Genomic DNA, 19,674 nt, shown 5'->3' on the forward strand with positions numbered 1-19,674 from the left:
GTAACAGTATTTTGTCTCTATCTGCCATTCTGCAATTCATCTCATGTAAACAATAACGTGGCGCACAGCGTGACGTGAAAAGAGGCACATACCTTTGTCGTTGCGTGACGAACTCTGTAATCCTCGTCCACACGTAAACGCAAAAAAGGAGTTTTAAATAATCTCCGTTTTCGGTGAATGCAACGCCGTTTACGTGTTGACGAAAAGCCCAAACGAATAGAAACAGCTGCGTTTTCAAAAATACCCGTGTAGGTGTGGACTTAGCGTAAAAGAGTTAGTAGTATATTTTATTACTACCTGTAATTTATTGCCGTTTACTTGTATTTGCTTAATTGTTTACTAAATGTTTGAGGTGTGAAATAAACCGCAATGGAGTTTATAAACGCACTGCTATGGGTGTGTGTGGTTGGAGGATGTGTTTGTGCGGGGGGGTGTTAGGTGGTGGGGGGCCGGGAACATTTTTCTTGTAAAACAAAGGGGGGCCTGGCAAAAAAAGTTTGGCAACCACTGCATTAATGTGACATTTGCTGTCACTCATTTACACTGTCAGGCCATAAAACAAATTGAACATTTTCAAGACATTAAAAGCCAAGTAGATTGGCTAAAGTCAAAGCTAGTTTGGTAGGTTCGATAGCCTTTTTAATCCCCTAATAAAAGAAAACATAATTTAAGAACTAGATTTTATATTTCTTTGGGTTTTGGGGAATTAAAACATGTCTGATGAACTATAACATTTAAGAGTGACATATATGCCAAAAAAAAAATCACAATACAATAGGGCCAAATAGTTTTACATAATAATAATAATAATAATACATTTTATTTGAGGGCGCCTTTCAGAAACCCAAGGTCACCTTACAAGAAACACAATTAATAAAAGGAACAATAGTCATAAAATACATAAAATAAGTTAAAATTACAAAACAGAGCATGACAACAGATAAAATCAGCATTAAAGCGAATAAGCCAGTTTAAACAGATGTGTTTTGAGCTGTGTCTTAAATACGTATATAGCACTGTATATAGGCGTTTCTGTGTGTGCAAGACTGGATAGCAGTGATTTGTTCACCAAGGTGTGGAAAGGGAATATTTGGCACTTCACAGAAAATAATAAAGCAATCAAATTTATTTTGTTGCTAATCTTTGACATGTCCAAGACTCACCGACAATGTCCCATCCCCATATTATTTATTATATGGAAAACAATTGGGTTTTTTTGTTAGTTTTTTCTTTTCTTTTCTTTTTTTTTAAATTATATTTTTATTGAAGAAAAAAGGAAAGTAAAATTATCACAATAAGGTGCATCAACACCATTCAATCAAATAAAGACAAAAAACAGACAAGCAAGCAAATAAACAACAACAAAAAAAGAGAAAGAAAACACCTCTTTCTTAGTCCTTTTGTTTTACAATCTAATAACATCAACAAAAAAAAAGAAATAAGTAACAAAAAGAAAAATAAGTAAAATAAACTCCGTGGTTTGACAGTATGTTACATAATGCAGCATGTTTACCTTATTTACAAAGACTACATTAGGTACCTATTATGAAGTTGAGGGTCAACCTAACATTGTACGATACATGGGAGATATACCAATTCAGAGCCGGTCTTATCTAAATTCAGGGCGGATGGGGGACACAAAACTAATCCATTTATTCCATATTTTGTAAAATTTGTCTTTTCGAATTTTTAAAAAGAATGTCATTTTTTCCATTTTAAATATTTCGAAGACCGCATTAAACCAATCATCAAGTGTTGGCGGAGTTGGATTTAACCACTTTCTGGTTATTGATTTTTTGCTGGCCGCTAATAGCGCTTGTAAAAGTTTTGTATCCCCTCCCCGGACCGAGCCAGCGACCAAACCCAAATACAAATTCACAAAATTGATGTCAAATTTTATCTTAAAAACCTCACACAAAGTTTTGTGAATTCCCAGCCAGTAATTTTTTAAGTTGGGGCAGTCCCAAAAAATATGATAATGATGTGCTTCTTCTGATCCACATCTTCTCCAGCATTCCGCTGTCCCATTTTTATATTTAATTTGATGAGGGGCTTTAAAAAATCTAATAATGTTCTTCCAACAGTGGTCTCTCCAAGATAAAGAACTTGTTAAGTACCAATGAAAGTTACAAATCCTCTCCCAATTCTCATTTGTTATACCCATCCCCGATTCCAATTCCCATTTAATCTTGACATTTTGAGTAGTGTCCTTCCTTGCTTGAAGAAGCACATTATATAGTTTGGAGATTGCCTTTCTCAAGGAACTATCGTATGCTAATTTAACCACCTTAAAAATTTCAGACTCAACCGTATTTGGGTTTGGGATATTGCAATGTTTGTTAAAATAATCCCTCATTTGAAGAAACCTGAAGAAGTCTACTTGTCTTAAGCCATTTCTTGTTTGTAAAGACTGGAAACTCTGTAGTGCCCCTTTATGTGTGAAGGAATAGAATGTTGTTAATCCACTCTCTATCCAGGACTGAAATCTATTATCACTTTCATTTGGTTTAAAATCTGTGTCATAAGCACACCATCTAAATACTTTTAGTATTTGTTCACTACCACATATTTTAATCACTTTATTCCATATTTTTAGAGTGTGGCTTATCCATGGTCCTTTATCTTCTAAACGGTCTGCCAATTTTTATCCATAATTGAGGCTTGTAGTTGAAGTTTAGGGGTTCTATTAAATTCTATGGATTTCCACTTAGCTGTCAAATTAGGATTACACCATTGCAGCAGGGGGATAACCTGAGATGCGTAATAGTAGTATTGTAAACATGGGAGCATTGCCCCCCCTTTTGCCTTGTTTAGCTGTAACGATCTAAATTTAATTCTTGGTTTTTTCCCATGCCAAATAAAACGCGCAATCCATTTGTCCCATTCCCCGAACTGTGTTTGACTTACTTCAACCGGCAAAGTTCTAAATAAATAGAGGAGTCTTGGGAGTACGTTCATTTTCACTGCTAATATCCTTGAATTTAAATTTAAAAAAGGCACCAGATTCCACCTGTCTAAATCAAATTTTATGGCCTGTGACAAGGGACCATAATTTACTTGTGATAGATTAGAAATATTCTTAGTTAAAGTTATTCCCAAGTATTTAAGTGTTTCAGCTTCCCAATTTATATTATATTTATCTCGTAGCGTTTTAGATGCTGTATAATTTAGTGTCATTACCTGTGTTTTGTTTAGGTTTAATTTATAACCAGACAGTTCTCCAAAGACAGAGAGAAGACATCAACTCCTCAAATGATTCTTCAGGTTCCCTCAGAAAAACCAAGACATCATCCATAAACATTGCAACTTTTTGTTCTTCACCAGCAACTACAATACCTTTAATTTTGGTATTGTTTCTTATAAACTGACCAAGAGGCTCAATATAAAGTGCAAATAAAAGTGGTGAGATTGGACAACCTTGCCTGGTCCCTCTTTCTAAGGTAAAAGATTCAGATAAATCTCCATTGACTTTCACACGAGCCCTTGGTTTATCGTAAAGGGATTGTATTATTAAGATGAATTTATTATGGAAACCAAAAGTCTTCAATACCTTGTAAAGAAAAAGCCATCTGACTGAATCAAAGGCTTTCTCAGCGTCCAGTCCCACCAACACTGCCTGGACCTTATCTCTGTTTATTTGTTCCATAACATGTAGAGAACGCCTTATGTTGTCTACTGTTTGCCTTTGTTGGATGAAACCACACTGGTCCAGGTCTATTATGTCAGGTAAAATTTTTCTAATCTCCGTGCCAGAATTGCTGTAAATAGTTTATAATCCAAATTTAATACACTAATCGGTCGATAACTGCTACATTCTGTCCTATCTTTACCCTCTTTGGGAATGATGGAAATAACTGCTTCCTTCCACGAAGGGGTAATTTATCCTTTGCATAATCGAATTGAATGTTTTCAATAAAATAGGGAGCAAGTCCTCTTTAAGGTTTTTATACCACTCTGCAGTATACCCATCCGAACCCGGACTCTTGCCTACTTTTAATTTGGATATTGCCAGGTGAAGTTCTTTGGTTGTTATTGGTTGGAGTAAACTTTCATTTTGGAAATTTGTTAAAGTTGGTAATTTTAATTTGTTCAAAAAATTATCAATTTTTATTTCATCCGTTGTTTGTGGTTGGGTATATAATTCTTTATAGAACAACTCTAAGCTCTCTTGAATTTTCTCCAATTGATTTTCAATTATATTTGTTTGTGGGTTTTTTATTTTAAAAATTGTACTTTCCAATCTCTGTTTACGCAGTTTGTAAGCTAAGACTTTAGGGGATTTGCTTCCTATTTCGTAATATTTCTGCTTTAAAAAAATAATTTTCTTTTGAGTTTCCTGCGTATAAATTTCATCGATTTCAACCTGTATTTTTTTAATTTCATTTTTTATCTCAGAATTACCTTTATATCCATCTTCCCGTTGTAGCTGTTTTAACTTTACCTGAAGGTTGGCTAATTTTTGCCTCTTTATCTTTTTCAGATGGGAGGTCATTGAAATTATTTTTCCTCTCATTACTGCCTTTAGAGTGTCCCATAATATGATTTGCGACACTTCCCCTGTATCGTTTAATTCAAGAAAATCATTTATTTCTTCTCTTAGCTTTTGTTTTAATATGGGATCGTTTAATATAGTTGAATTCAATTTCCACAGCACCTTCCTTGCTTTCTTCTCTAAACTCAAAGACAGTGAAATGGGGCTATGATCTGAAAGATCTATCGTTTTAATTTTACATTCCTTTACTCTAGTACAATCACTACTAAACATAAAAAAGTAGTCTATTCTAGAATAAGTCCTATGGGGACAGGAGTAGTGGGTATAATCCCTACTTTTAGGATGTAACTCTCTCCAAACATCAATTATCCCCAATTCCTCCATCAATTGATTACATTTTTTTGTAAGAGCATTTGAGCTAATAGATGCTCCAGACACGTCTAGTTTAGGGTTCAATCTGATATTGAAATCACCTCCACAGATTACCAGACCTTGTGAATTCACCATTAATTCAAATATTTGTTTATATATTGTCCAGTTACTTCCCGGAGGAATATACACATTTATAAACGTCATTTCCTGACCTTCAATTTTGCCCGTAATTTTTGCCGTAATTTTTACAAGCCTTCCCTCCCCATTTTGTTAGTTTTTTCAATGAATAATGAGTAATTCAGCTGTTTAAAGTTGCATTTAAAGGGTTAAAATCTAGAAAATAATTTACTGTTTGATCATTTTGAAAAGGGCTCAAGTTGATTAAGTGATTCATGAAAAAAAAAAAACAGAAAAAAATATTGCTGTATAAGCATTTTATTGCAGATTTTGTGTGTGTACACTTGTGTCCACAAAAGTAGTGAGAGGGAGTATTTCTCACTACACAAAACAATAATAATCCAATCAAATCAATTTTGTTGCTGATCTTTGACATGTCCAAGACTCTAATCACCACCAATGCCCCATCCTCATACTATTTATTATATGGAAATTTTAAATTTTTTCAATAAATACCCAATAATTCAAATGTTTGAACAAGTTGATTAACTGATTTATGAAATAAAGCTGAAAAAATATTGTTGTATGAGGATTTTATGGTAGATTTTGTGTGTGTACATTTTTGTCCCCAAAGATGTTGAAAGGGTGCAAAATTAGAGGAGGGCACAAGAGAAAGGTTTACTTGCTAACAAGCTGCATAGCTGAAGCAGGTTGTTAGAAGCAGAACCTTTGGCAGCAAGATCAGGTTAACCATGCATCCATCAATCCCACCTTTCTCGACAATACAATATATACAATATAGTGTAAAATGGAGTCAGTGGAGTATAGAGTCCTGCTCTAGTACAGTTAAAAGTGGCGATTGATCTAATTAACATCCTTAACTAGGTAGCTAACACAAGAAATTGGGTTTCAAGCTGATTTCCATTAGCTGATCCATGTAGATGAATGAATTTATCCTGACTGAAGAAATCACTTTGATTTTGAATGTTAACCTGTTAAACCCCCAATGTTCTCCATTGCAAAAATGACCTCTGACAAAAAAGCCTAATTTATGTTTTTTAATAACTAAGAAATTTAAACTTGATGGTGTCAAAGTGTCCAAAGTGTGCCAAATTGAAAAACAGCTAGCTATATCTCTAATAAAACCTCTGTAACTTTGCTGTTTTACTTCAGCAACATTGATCTTTCCACAGATAATCTCCATATGTTGATTCATGGTTTTCTTCAGTTTTTGTCTACTGCAGCATATTTTCAAAGGAGTTATATGTTATAAAAGACAAAACAAAATTCAGGCCAGGAAAATATCCTTCATATTTTTCTGTGTTCCATCCTCAGGTACTTTGAAACAATGGCTTGTGCAGCTGCATCTGTAAAACATGGTTGAAACTCGGTCGTGGTTTGCTGCTGCATTGCTACCAGTGGTAGGTATTCGGGATACCTTTCTGTTTAATGTGCTTCTCTGTTTCTGGTTGGACTTGTACCATGTATTTTTCAATAAATTGCTGCATCTAGGTGTCAATTTTGGCGGCAGGTGGTTCCCGGGTTGTCACTGAACAGCCAAGCAAATTTCTCTCATTTGAGAGTGACAGTTTAGGTCCTCTTCCAGGCCTTGGAAAAGTGGAGACGCATCTAAATCATTTGTAATTAATTACAATAGTTTGAAATGATGTTCTTTGAATCAGTAGTTGTTAAGAAATGGCTCTTGAGACCTTGCCAATTTGTGTAAATCCAAGCATTTCCTTCACTGAATTCCTTGGCTTGGTACATTGTTCCTAGTATTGGTCTTTCCAGTGAGTACCAATGAACAAATCCTTTTTATGCTGGCATAGAGAAACTACCAGCTGTCATCAATCATGATCATTAACACGAAGTTAAAAGGCTTTGGTCTTGTCAAATATAAACCCATAATAGAAGTTTCAGTATCATTTAGTAAAAGATTTAAGTGAGTATACATATATATTTGATCCTGTATGTATACTTTTGAACCTGTGTGGATTAGAGAAAATCCCAAATACAACAACTTTATACAGTACTGTATATTTAAATTGATTTGCGGTTTTGGGGTTGCAATGTTTTTGCTAAACAACTATTCCTGCGCGTGTCTTGCCCTGGCCTATATAAACCTTATAAATCCTGCTCACGCCTCCTACTGGTTTTTGCATCTCTACAGCAGCTTGCAGAGTGTAAACTGTAATTATCACCTCACAGTCCAGAAATACCCACAAAATGCCGGCGGCGTGTAACATCATTGGCTTCAAAGGGCTTTTGCAGACGAGTGTTTGTGAACACATCTGAGATTTGCTAAGAGGATCAAAAATACAAATACCATTATTATAGACACCTTTGGTGAAGAAATGCATAAGAGCATTTTTCTGTGAAAGTAATATAACTTGGGAAATCTCTTTACCTGTTACTCTGCAACATCTTATCAAATGTAAACTTTCAATTGATATATTCTGTGATTGTTTTAGAGAATGCAACTGTTTTACTAGATACATATTTTTTGGTAAGTTTGAGATAGTTGTGTTTATTTGAACTGAGTTTGTATAAGGTTCTGATCCCCAGTCAGCATGTTGCCTACAGTAGATGGCAGTACACATGCCCCCATATATAGAGAGGAACACCAGCCTGCGCAGAAACACTGTGGACACTTTAACAGCATTATGGATCTTTACACACCGAAAAGTAGCCAAAACAAAATGATTTACAACACTTTCACCTCTGTAATTACTGTTAGATCTTTCTTTCAGTTAATACTTCATCAGAACTCGATAGCAAAACAGTAATTTGATTTTGCCAAACATGCTAGTTGTTTTTAAATTAACAATCATATTGGACCTGAAGTTTTAAATCTTGATATTAAATATCATTTATAGAAATGTGGATATTTCTTTAGTTGCCTGACTTCTCTAGTTTATGTCATTATAATCAATTAACTCAGCGGAAACTATTTGTGTTCTACACACACACACACACACACACACACACACACACACACACACACACACACACACACACACACACACATACATTATCATGACATTCACATCTGTGATGAGTGTATGGAAACTGGTTATTACATTTTCAGATCAGGAGTATTTATTACTTTTCAGAAAGAAAAGAAATAAAATGCTTATTACTGTACCTTTATTTTCATTACATGCATTGAATATATGTTTTAGGACAATAGACCTTTTCGTCCACGCTGAGTGTCTTGTTGTGGAGTATTTTTCCATTACTGCCCCTGTGTCCAGATTCCCTCCTCCTCGGTGGAATTCACCTGACGTGCAGATCATGAGCATTAAACATCCGCCAGCATTTAAAGACCAGCTCAAGCTCACACTCCACCAGATCATCTACTACCTCACGCTGGTAAATCAACATCCATGTTATTGGATTATTGTTTTGTTCTTTCTTGTCTTAACGTTACTCACCTTACTCTCGTCACTACCCAACTCTGTCTCCGCGTTTCATGCTAGACACTTACCTGCCTACCCCGGCAACAATCCTCCAGACTCTGGGAAGGAGAAAAAGCTGGAGGTCTTGTCTTATCACTCCTTCGCTCTGTCTGATGTTCTGTACGTCCCCTGTTCAGTGATCTCCGTCTCTCCAACTAAGCAAATCTGCTTCCCTCATACTCCTAAAAATGCTCACCTTGACATTCCTGTTCACATCCAGCAGATTAATCTACCTTTTCCTCTCTTGCATTGAACTTGTCCTCCCCCGACAAGTTCAAGGTCCAAAACTGGCCTTCATGGTCCTTTACACTTTTTTTCTTAAAGGAGTGCTGGACTAAAGGAGTGCTTAAATTTTTAAATAAAATTTTCCATTATTTTAACAAGTAAATGAAACTCATATTCAAGTAAATAACTAAGAAATCATATGTTGTAGAAACTTTAAAATTAATTTTGCATGTTGCTTAAACGTTCATGTAGGTAACCTATACTAAAAAATACATTTTTAGTACAACATAGTTCCACTTGTTTTTTAAGGTAATTGGTGTGTATGCTTTTTCTTGATAAGGTTAACTAATTAGAATTTACAGTATAATTAACACAACATTTCATCATTATTATCAACACCAAGTTGTATCTGAACATTTCAGCAAAAGGGAGGGGGAAAAAAGACAGCCGCTGCACCAGTCAATCTTTATACTTTCTGAACTGATGATGAAACTGAATGTACCAATTTAATCATCTTCCAGCAAGTGAGTGTTCATGCTTTGCTCCATTTATTGACAGCGGAATATTACAAAGCATCTCTCAGCTCAATAAACCACCACAATGACACCTGCAAAATTGCTGTGGAGTTGAATCACTATCCTTTTGAAACTATGTAAACAAAACTAAACCTAATATAACTCCCAGAGAATAAGGTTTGTTGTGAGGACATTGGATTAGATTGAACAGGTACACTGTATATTTGCTAGTTATCTCATTTCAAAAATATATGAGAGGTTATTATATGAACTTAATAAGCTTGCAGTGAATTGTTTCAAACATTTTAGTTTTAAAATTATATAACCATCTTCAGTTAGGATTAACTATAGCATCTAAATGTATGTGTGCATACATAACAGAATACCAGAGCCATTGAGTGAAGAGACAGAAGAGACATCTCAGACTTGTGAGCTTGCAAAGCAACTGGCAAGATGGAACAGTTATTGGAATTACAGTAGTCTCCCATGTTAAAATCCAATATTTCCAATGATCCTAAAGAGAAACAAACTGATTTCAGACACAAATCGAAGCAACTTCAAAACACAGAAAATAATCCAGAGGAGACACAAAAAAGAAGAAACCAAAACACATTCAAAGAAACCCCAAAAGAGATGCCTGATTAACCTAAATAATCAAAAACCCCAAAAAATGACTCTGAAGCTCACAGTGACTTGAAGGCACCAGATAATCAAGCTGAAGCAAAATGGCTATAATTAACATTTAGTGTAATCTGTTTTTCATCTGGCCTGTGATAGATTAGTGACTTAGCCCAGCACAATCCTGAACCGAATAGGTGCTTAAGAAAATGAATGGAGGGTTACTGGTCATGATTTGAGGATCATCCTCTTATAACGGATGGCTGCCTGTCCTTGTCAATGGACAAGAAGATTTAGCTGAAACATAAACTGAAGCGCAAAGTATTCTGCCTTTAGTTCCAGTTCTATGGACTAATCAACCCCAACCTACTTCTTACATAATGTTGTAGTTCCCAGGGATATGGGGAAATAATAAAAGTGTCTGGGAGCAAACATAAGCAGGGAGCTAGAACCACAAGCAAAACAAAGGGTTTTTATTCATAATTAAAATCGAAGCGAGAGCTAAGGTGCCAATATCACCGAGAATTAAAAGAATCAATACAAAACTTAGAAGCTGTTCACAAAAATTAGGTAAGTTAAAACAACACAGAACACGAATCTCACCCTACAAATACATCCTGACGTGCATGCATGAGAAGTTCATTCTTAACATGGCTTCACATTTATTTTTATTTTATTCTTTTATTTTAAAAATTGAACAGATTTCCCGTGTCATTCCTTTGTCTCACTTTGTGATCATCTCATCTACTTTTTAGTGATGTAGCTTTTAGAGGCTCATCTGCGACACTTCTGAAATGTGCAGACAAAAGGAACCATTGTTTTGAGGGTCCACGATCAGCTGCATCACATCATAACGTGACATAGCTGTGCTGGAGGTAAGAGTAAGAATGGAAAGAAAGCCATAACACACACGCACACACACAGTGGACTCTGTCACTTCACCATCTCATTTGCTCTGTCATAATTACTACTTCCAATAAGAGGATGCTGGAAAGTGTAACTATGGTTCATAATAAAGTGCTTTCACAAGTGCAAAATTTTTTATACATGCTAACATGCTGACAAGCAGTATTAATATTTACTAAATTCAATACTTTAGTTTAGCATAGTAATACGAATACTAGTTAGTATCACTATGCTAAACATCACACTGAAATATTGGCTTCTGTCATGATCCGGGATCTCTAACCGCACGCTTTGAGTTTAATGTTTTAGCTTTAGCCACGGCCATAGAAGGGTGATGGGGTAATGTCATCACTATGCTGGGTGGGTGGACAGGCAGCATGGGCACCTAAGCTTGTCAATGTGATCATTAAAAAAATGAGGCGATGTATGTGTATCTACTAAAAATCTCAGATAAGTTCGAATCTCAGTGACCTCAATCTCATGGTCAGAGGTCAGATGTCCAGTTTTCTGAAAATCCTGGGAATATGATAACTCAAGAAGGAAGTCATAAGATTTTCAAATTGATTCCATAGGTGTATCTACTAAAAATCTTTTCCAAGGGTCCTGCTCCACCTGAGCCAACGAGTTAAGAGCCTGTATCAGTGAGTCCTGCTTTGTTTGAACCAGTGGGTCCAGAGCCTGTGGGTACCAGGCTACCTAATGTCTATTTACTCTGGAGAAGATAAAACTTTGTGAAAGGAGTTGTTGCCTCAATGAAACCACTTTTGTCCAGTGACAGTGACACTGAGGTCAGTTGTTGAAGATATCCTAATTTTTCCCGACTGCTGCCCATACAATGTGAGAATGAAATCAACTACCTGTTTATTAATAACTTCATGAATTTCTTACAAATTGTAACCATTAGAGGAAAAAAACTTCTAACCAGCACACAGATGTATCATTACGTACAGATACTTTCAATGCTATGTATATTTATTTAACTACAATAGTTGCCCTGAATCCCATCACCCACAGTTGGGCAAATGGCTGCCCCTCACTGGATCTGGTTCTGCTGGAGGTTTCTTCCTGTTAAAAAAGTTTTTCCTTTCCATTGTTGTCATCCACTTGCTCATATAAGGGCTCATCAGATGTTATGGGTTTCCTATGTATTACTGAAGGGTCTTTACCTTACAATATAAAATGCCTTGAGACAAATTTTGTTGTGACTTGGCGCTATATAAATAAAACTAAATTGAACAAAAAAAACTGACTATCAGTGAAAGTGTGTTTTTTTTTTTCAGGACACTTCAGCCTAGCCTTTGCTGCCATAGTGTTAGCTTAAAACCAGTTTTTGTTGTTTAGCTGGCTCATTGTCAGCTGTCTGGAGACGGGAGGGTTGCATGTCTAATTTGCTGACAATAAGGAATTGCAGCAATATAAATAAATAAATAGGCATGTTTATGCACATTTTCATGTGTTAGGTGCATGGTGGTCAAGATGGCGGCGCACATAGTTGCAGCGGCACGGTGCTCTCCCCTTTGGATTGTTGTTTTGTGTGTGTATTGATTTTAGTTCGTCCTACATTCTGTTGGGCGAACAAACACTACAACCAACACGATCTTCTTAAGATGGGTGTCTGCCATGAGTGGAGTGTTACGGTGGAATTCATTCACTTGCACAGCATTCCGGTGGAATAGCCAGGATGGAATTGCATAGTGGATCAAACTTTTGTGCATTCATAATCAGTTTTCAAAAGATACCCAACACTACTGGCTGAAATGATGCCTCAAACCCTGACTGTTCTACAGTACAGTAGCATCTAATTTCACATCTCTACACAGACTTTACAGGCCCCGTGCCTGGCAGTTGTTTGTCCATTGTTCTTCATGTTTTGTTGACACTAGCAAGCAGCTTGCAGGTGCATTACTTCACCCGTCTAGTGTTAATAGTGCAATATATGCTGTGACAGTGACTTAAATGGACATTTTAATAACTCATTTAAGGATAACTTATTTAATAATAACTTATTAACTACTTTAATATTTTAAAACTACTATGACCATCAGAGATTTGATATTTACAATGGGTGGCAATACTATTATTGTAGTATTACCACAATTATCAAATTAGTAGCTTTTACATCTGAGCTGTGCATGATTGCAAACAGGTCCTAACAAGCTGTCCCTGTTCAAGCACATGGACCACACACTGATTGTCCTTTTGATGGAAAAGGCATTAAGGGGTTAAGAGTGTACAGTAAAAAGATCATTAGTAATTATTCAAACCATTGTGAAGCTTCAGTTCAGTTGGTGAGGTGGGCACACTAGGGGTCAAGGGCCACTTTAGAGTAATAGATTGGGTCCTAGCAATTCTTACAGCTGCCCTCCTGTGAGTCTTTTTCTGCTACTGATATTCCTTTCATGGTGTAAGCACACATGCATAGATGAAGAAAATTACATTAACTATTCAATATTCATACTCTCCCTATTCACCTTTCAGCCCTTTCCCCTTTTCCTGTCTTTTTCATCCTCTCTCTCCAAGTCTATTTCACCTCTCCCTGTCTTTACTCAGCAGTGGTGGGATGAGGTTCTGTGCCCCTACATGCCATTTTGGTGTAGTGTGAAATAACTGCTGGTCAGGCTTAGTTGCCATTGCTGGTGAATACCAATTGGGGATGTGGGAGTAGGGGAGCTCAAGGTCATCTGGGAGGATCATTTCAGAAACGTGCTTTTATTGTGGATCCGGTAATGAGGGAAGGGACCTGGATTATAGAGCTGAATGAAAGTTTCTTGCCCCTCCACTGTTGACAGCTTAGTCACTCTGACTTCATCCTCTAGCTGTTACTTATCCTCATTCATCAATCCCCAATCACACTTTTTGAAACAACAAAGTGCTGTCTCTCTAAAACCACACACTGTTAAGGAACTGAGGACTATATAACCTAAAGTATTTGCATAATCTGAGTCTGCATGCACAGATTAAATTTGTCTAATCGAGGCAGAGATTACTGAATCATGCCTTGCTATGTTTCGAGTGGCTGTTAACTTTATATGACTGTATAGAACAGTCAAATGACCCCTGGTGGCAAATTTACAGCTAAATTAGAAATAATTTGAAAATAGTTCTAAAGATTTAGAATTGATGAAGTCTTTACCCTCTCAAAGACTTGATCCAAAAATTAGATGTTTTGAGATTTGCTTTTGTGCTAAAATTAAGATGGGTTAGGTAGGTCTGGTGTCAGAGTATTGCTTCCACAAGTGGTAACGTGTTTTCGCAAAGACTCTCGAGATTTATACTACATCTGCTAAGTATTCAGGATTCGTGTCCTCGCCTGTTTTCCTTTCCACTAGCTTGTCCCACTGCCTGCTCGCCTGCCTTTGACTCTGGAGATTGTGTTCCTTGGTCTGAACGGAGATCTGCCTCGCCTCTACCCGTGGCTCTAGAAGGCCTCCGCACTGTTTTGTCCTTCTCCCTTAGATCGCTCCAGTACGCCACCCATCTTCCCCGCATGCCCCAGGTCTGTGCTTTCGTTTCTCCCCGTCAGCTTACATTCACCCCGCCACTATAAATAGCCCTCACCCTTATAAATACCCCTGTCACTGTAATTAAACAGCATATACTGCAACTTCCCTACCCTCTGTGTGTTTCTGCTACACGAGTCCACCCCTTTAGAGTCAGCTAACAATAGTAAATTTCAGAGAGTATAGCAAAGGTAACAAAATCTAGATACAGCCAACTCTTAATCCCTACTTTTTTTTGTTTTCTTTAGAATAGCCACTTCACTCTCAGAAAAATTATGGTTCTTAAATGGTTCTTCAGATGACTTCATGGTTCTTTAAAGAACCATCATACGTCAAAGAACCTTTTTATTTTGTAGATGGTTCTTTAGGTATTACAAATGGTTCTTTAAAGAACAAAAGGTTCTTCATCCTTAGCAATCTATGTTTGATGGTGTAAAATGGCATAAATATTTATTCACTATAATGAGGGTGTGAATTATACTGTGTGTTTTGTTTGTGTGCATGTATGTGCGAAGGGGGAGGGCGGGTTACCTGGCAGTTACCCTTTAAGAGCACACGGTAGGAAACTGAATATTCAAATAAAAGTTAGAAATACTTGCTTAAAAATATACTGCTGGCAGGGGTGGGGGCCAAAGCCTAAAGACCCTACCCCCCAACCCTGCAAACCCATTGATCACAAATAATATGGTAATAGAATATGGGATTTATTTTTAAGACGTTTATGAATATGGTGAGTTAACAAACAGTAGACACAATACACAAATTCAAATACTGTACTTTAGATTAAAATTTTAATAAAGTATTACTATGTTCTGCTTCAAGGCATTACTTTTGAGATTATTATATATATATTAGAAAATATAGCATAATGATAATACTAGTTATTGTAAACTTTACAAACCACCCAGCAGTATGTAAAGTCAAATTATAAAATACAAGTAAATAACAATTGCACAACAGAATGTCATTGTAATGAACACACCGACACATTTACTTAGTTTTGACAAAGCATGCTGCTTAGGTAAAGGATCTCAGTACTTACTTGTTTATCACTGAGCAATTTGTTAATATGTGTTTCGAGCCAAATAAATGAGAGAGAGAGAGAGAGAGAGAGAGAGTGACGTTAGAACACGTCGTACTATGGCAACCTCCCGAAAGGGAGGGGGGCAATTGTTGGGATGCGCATGCGCAGACAGATTGCCTTGAACTTTCTAAGGCAGGGGTCGGCAACCCGCGGCTCTTTTGTCTTTATACTGCGACTCCGGGTGGTTTGGGAAAATAAATTAGAAGTATTTAGCTGAAGTGTATTTTATTTATGTTAGTGCTTTTTTAACTTGTAGTTCTAAATAGGAAGATTATTGTGATTTTGAAATATAAAAATACAATTATATTTTATTATTTCATCGCTCACAATAAGCGTCACACTCGCGGAAGCCGGTATACCCGCTGAAACGCCGTGCATTTATTGAGACTTTCGACCCCAGGTAGGATCTTAGAATTCACATTATGTCGGCAGCTGTTCTCAACCGTGAACTATGTTAAAAACAAACACCGCTCACGCCTCACAGATGACAGCTTACAGTCCTGCGTAAAGATGAAAGCCCCGATTTGCAGATGCTGTGCGCAGAGGTTCGGGACCAGAAGTCTCATTGTAAACATATCACGGCAGACCCGACGACACACGGTTGCTGTACGCATACAGCCGGCTGTAGCTTTTCAGCTCACAGCCCGACAACACAACAGCAGAGAGCAGACTTTAAGGCGGCGAGGCGTGATTGCGGGTGCCGCTCAGGTGCGTCCGATTCCCATGCAGCAGCACTGCAGACCACGCCCCGCCACACACATTAACCAGGTAAAATACATATTTAGGCAGAATTTTGCAAATATCTATTTTTTTAGCGGCATAGTGCTTTTTTTTCAATTACTTTTTAATTGGAAAAAAAACTGTTGTGAGGGTGGCGGCTCACAATGGTTTTTGTTTGCTACATGGATCATTTTAGTTCAGCTGGGTGTCTTTCCTTTTGTTATATTTCTTCAATTTAGAGTTCATTTAAGAGTTCAAAATGTGTTAATTACATAAATAAAATGTAATTTTCTCTGTAGCACTTCATGGATTTCATAAGCAACACACTTAGTTTCTCTGTGGATTCTTTTAAAAAGCAGTTAAAAACTTTTCTGTTCAAACAAGCCTTTTGTTGATCTACGTATTTGATATTCTTTACATTATTTACATTTGATCTTTTACATTGTGTATAATGTCTATTGATTGTATTGTTTATTTGAATCTTTGTGTACAGCGCTTTGTGACTGCCTGTCTGTGAAAAGCGCTTAATAAATAAACTTTACTTACTTACTTTAGTTGTTTACACAGAGCACAAAGGTAAAAAACAATATATACAGTGTTATCTTCATTTTAGATGTCAAAAAGTATTTGCGGCTCCCAGTGTTTTCTTTTGCGTGGAAACCGGGTCCAAATGGCTCTTTCGGTGTTAAAGGTTGCAGACCCCTGTTCTAAGGGAAAAAACAAGTTCTCACGGACGGTGACAGCGAAACGGATAACAGTCTTGAGGACCTGCTGGTCTTTGAAGCTCTGGATTCTGGGACTGCTGGACAAGGTAAAACATTTTCATTAAAACCTTTTTACTGTTTTGTTTTTGTTACTCGCCATTGTAGCTTGCTGTTAATGCTGTGCTAAAAAAAACAGTTAGCTATGTTAGATACGTTAGCCGTTGACATTAACGTAATTTAGTATCGGTATACAGAACTGTTTTCCTAACAAAACCACTGTTATAATTAAGTGAAGGTGCTCCCAACTAATTTGAACCTTTGACTTCTAAAATATGTGGTTTTATTGCGTGCTGCGTACATAACCTAATGTCACTAGTCCGATATTAAAATTTATAATATTGTTAAAGTCACTAAAATGGCGCCTGAAGCCTGTTGTGATGTGAGCTGTGTCTGCTCTAGAAACTCAGAAATTCAGTAGAGCTGAGCCGTACATTAAATACTCACATCAGCCTGTACTTTGCATTCTGTAAGAACTGTATAAAATACAGCTATGCATAAGTGTTTTGAATGATTAGAAATGTGACACATGAGAACTAGTTGACAAGTTATGCTCCGGTCATTTGATGTTACCAGGATGGATGTCCTTTTGTAATATAGTTAAATTTTCTTTGTACATTTCATTTATCCACCATCATATATTAAGCCAAGAAGAGGTCATTATACTAACAAGAGGTATCAAAGCTGGGCCAAAGTTCAGCACGTGGTTAAAGTTTGTAATTCAGCCAGGGTGTAAATATCGCTCAGCAGCCAGTCGTAGAGCTGAAGCAGGTAGTATCAACACATAAATCTACTCTACCCGGCTTAAATCACAAGACCACCTCTGACCGAAAAGCTGTAGATTTTTCTTGTTTGCACAAATTAACTCAGATTCACACTAATTCTGTTCACAGCTCCAACAAAATGAGGAAGAGGAGGGAGAAAAACAATTACACTGAATTACAATTGGATGGAAGCCGAGGACAAGGAGAAGGAAGCTTAGGATGAGGAGGAAGAGAAGCAGCAGGAGCATCTTTAGGGATCTCTATGATGTCATTGAGGTTTGTTTCATTAATATTGTCCTCTCACAAAGAAAGATGACTTGTTTTAGTTCACCTACTTCCTGTATTAAATAGTGATGTGCAAAACATTGTGGAAAACCACGGAGCAGGCACGTATAGTGCATCTGCAGGTAAATGAACATCAAATCTCTCAGACTAAAATCTGTATTATACTTTTAGTCTTAAAAACACATGTTGTATATTTATCACCCTTATGATAAAACCCATGTCAGCCATTGGTTTATGGACTTTGTATTTTGAAGCCTCAACATTTGCTTTATTGTTATTGCTATGTGGGTTTTTGTGAGCCTTTTGGGACCATATTAGGCTGAGGGATCAGAATCTGGAGTCGTGCTCACTGTTTCATTTAGCGTGTAGCCATAAGATTTGTACAGCAGATCCAAGTTGTGCCTTGAAAACAGGAAAGTTGTCTGCAAAGAGGAGAACTTTAATAGCAGGCTTGTACAAAGTGAGGCTTTGTGCTCACATTTGCTGCTAACACTCATTTTACCCTGTTTTGATGCAGAATTCAGTTGAAATCAGGCAAGAACTGGACTAGTTTTTTATAATGTGTTCTTGTGAATTAATTGTGTATCGCATACATTTGATTTGACTTTCTGCGAGACAACAGTCGTCCGCTGGCCAAAAAAGTTTTCCAAATACCTCCACGTTATCAAGCCTGGATTTAAAAAAGAATAGCAAAAAAATCTGCACCTCCTGCTTCACATGCAATTTGTGTTTGTGTGTTCAGAGGCAGCAGCGAGAGGGGAGACCTCGGCTCATCCAGCTGGAGAGCCTGACAAGGAGGAGTTGAACATTAACTCTGCTCTTCCAGGGCACCCTGCAGACTCAGCTGCTGGCAACAGCGAGGGAGTGCGGGCCGCCGCTGGGATGACGTGAACGCCAAACAGGAGTCCATCACAGGTCGACTGCAGGTATGCGAGTCAGACCTTCTGAGGAGGGTTTCACTTTTCTCTCTTCTTTATAATTGACCCTTGTTTTCTCTCTCTCAGCTCCTTGTCTCAGAGTGGGAGGGATTTGAAGCACAAAAGGAGGAGCTTGTCGTTCTGTTGGCTGATATGGATGTCCACCTGAGTGAGGTTGACCAGCTGACAGGAAACACCTGTGAAAAACTGAAACAACTGTAGGTGTGGGGTTGTTTTGATATGACATATATTTGATATGATACATATGTCAGAGACATTGTCCTAAACTGGACTAACAAAGGACCATGAGTCCAACATGAAACTTACCTTACATAAGGTAAGGCTGAAGTTCATTGATAATTTTAATCAGAAACTTGTTGTTGAAATATTTTTACTGAACATGCAAACATCTGCTGATGAAAATGTCTTGATTTATTGGTCAAGACATTGGTATTTCTAATGTGTTTTTATCACTTTCTGATGTTTTATTAATTAAACAATACATGTATTCATTGTTGTGTTATCTATGGATATAGTATTCATATATATATTTATTTATAGTATAGTAAAAATGTTTAATTATTACTGTTTAAATGACTAATATGTGACATGTATTAGTAGGGATGTTGTGCTGAGGGTTAAAATGCCTTTTTGTCTTTTGGTATATTACGAAATGGCAATAAACCATTAATATATGTCTATGCTGTGCTCATATTTATTTTACCCTACTCAAATTCAATTTATGATACATTTTATTTTAAGATAAGATAAGATAACCTTTATTAGTCCCACACGTGGGAAATTTGTTTTGTCACAGCAGGAAGTGGACAGTGCAAAAGTTATGAAGCAAAAATTAGAATAAAATAAAATAAGAATAAATACAGTACACAACTGTACAGAATAGAATAAAAATAAAAATAAAATACTATATACAGTAGAA

At 36.9% G+C, this 19,674-nt stretch overlaps 1 long non-coding RNA gene across 1 annotated transcript; it reads left to right on the plus strand.

Moving 5' to 3' along the window:
- Positions 1–16,659: 16,659 nt before the first annotated feature.
- On the plus strand, positions 16,660–19,426 carry LOC120434544. Its single transcript, XR_005609164.1, has 4 exons — positions 16,660–16,818; positions 17,662–17,808; positions 18,560–18,743; positions 18,822–19,426. It is a non-coding gene; the product is annotated as an uncharacterized LOC120434544 (long non-coding RNA).
- Positions 19,427–19,674: the final 248 nt, after the last annotated feature.

Source organism: Oreochromis aureus, linkage group 18 (assembly GCF_013358895.1).
Source record: "Oreochromis aureus strain Israel breed Guangdong linkage group 18, ZZ_aureus, whole genome shotgun sequence".
Lineage (NCBI taxonomy): Eukaryota > Metazoa > Chordata > Actinopteri > Cichliformes > Cichlidae > Oreochromis > Oreochromis aureus.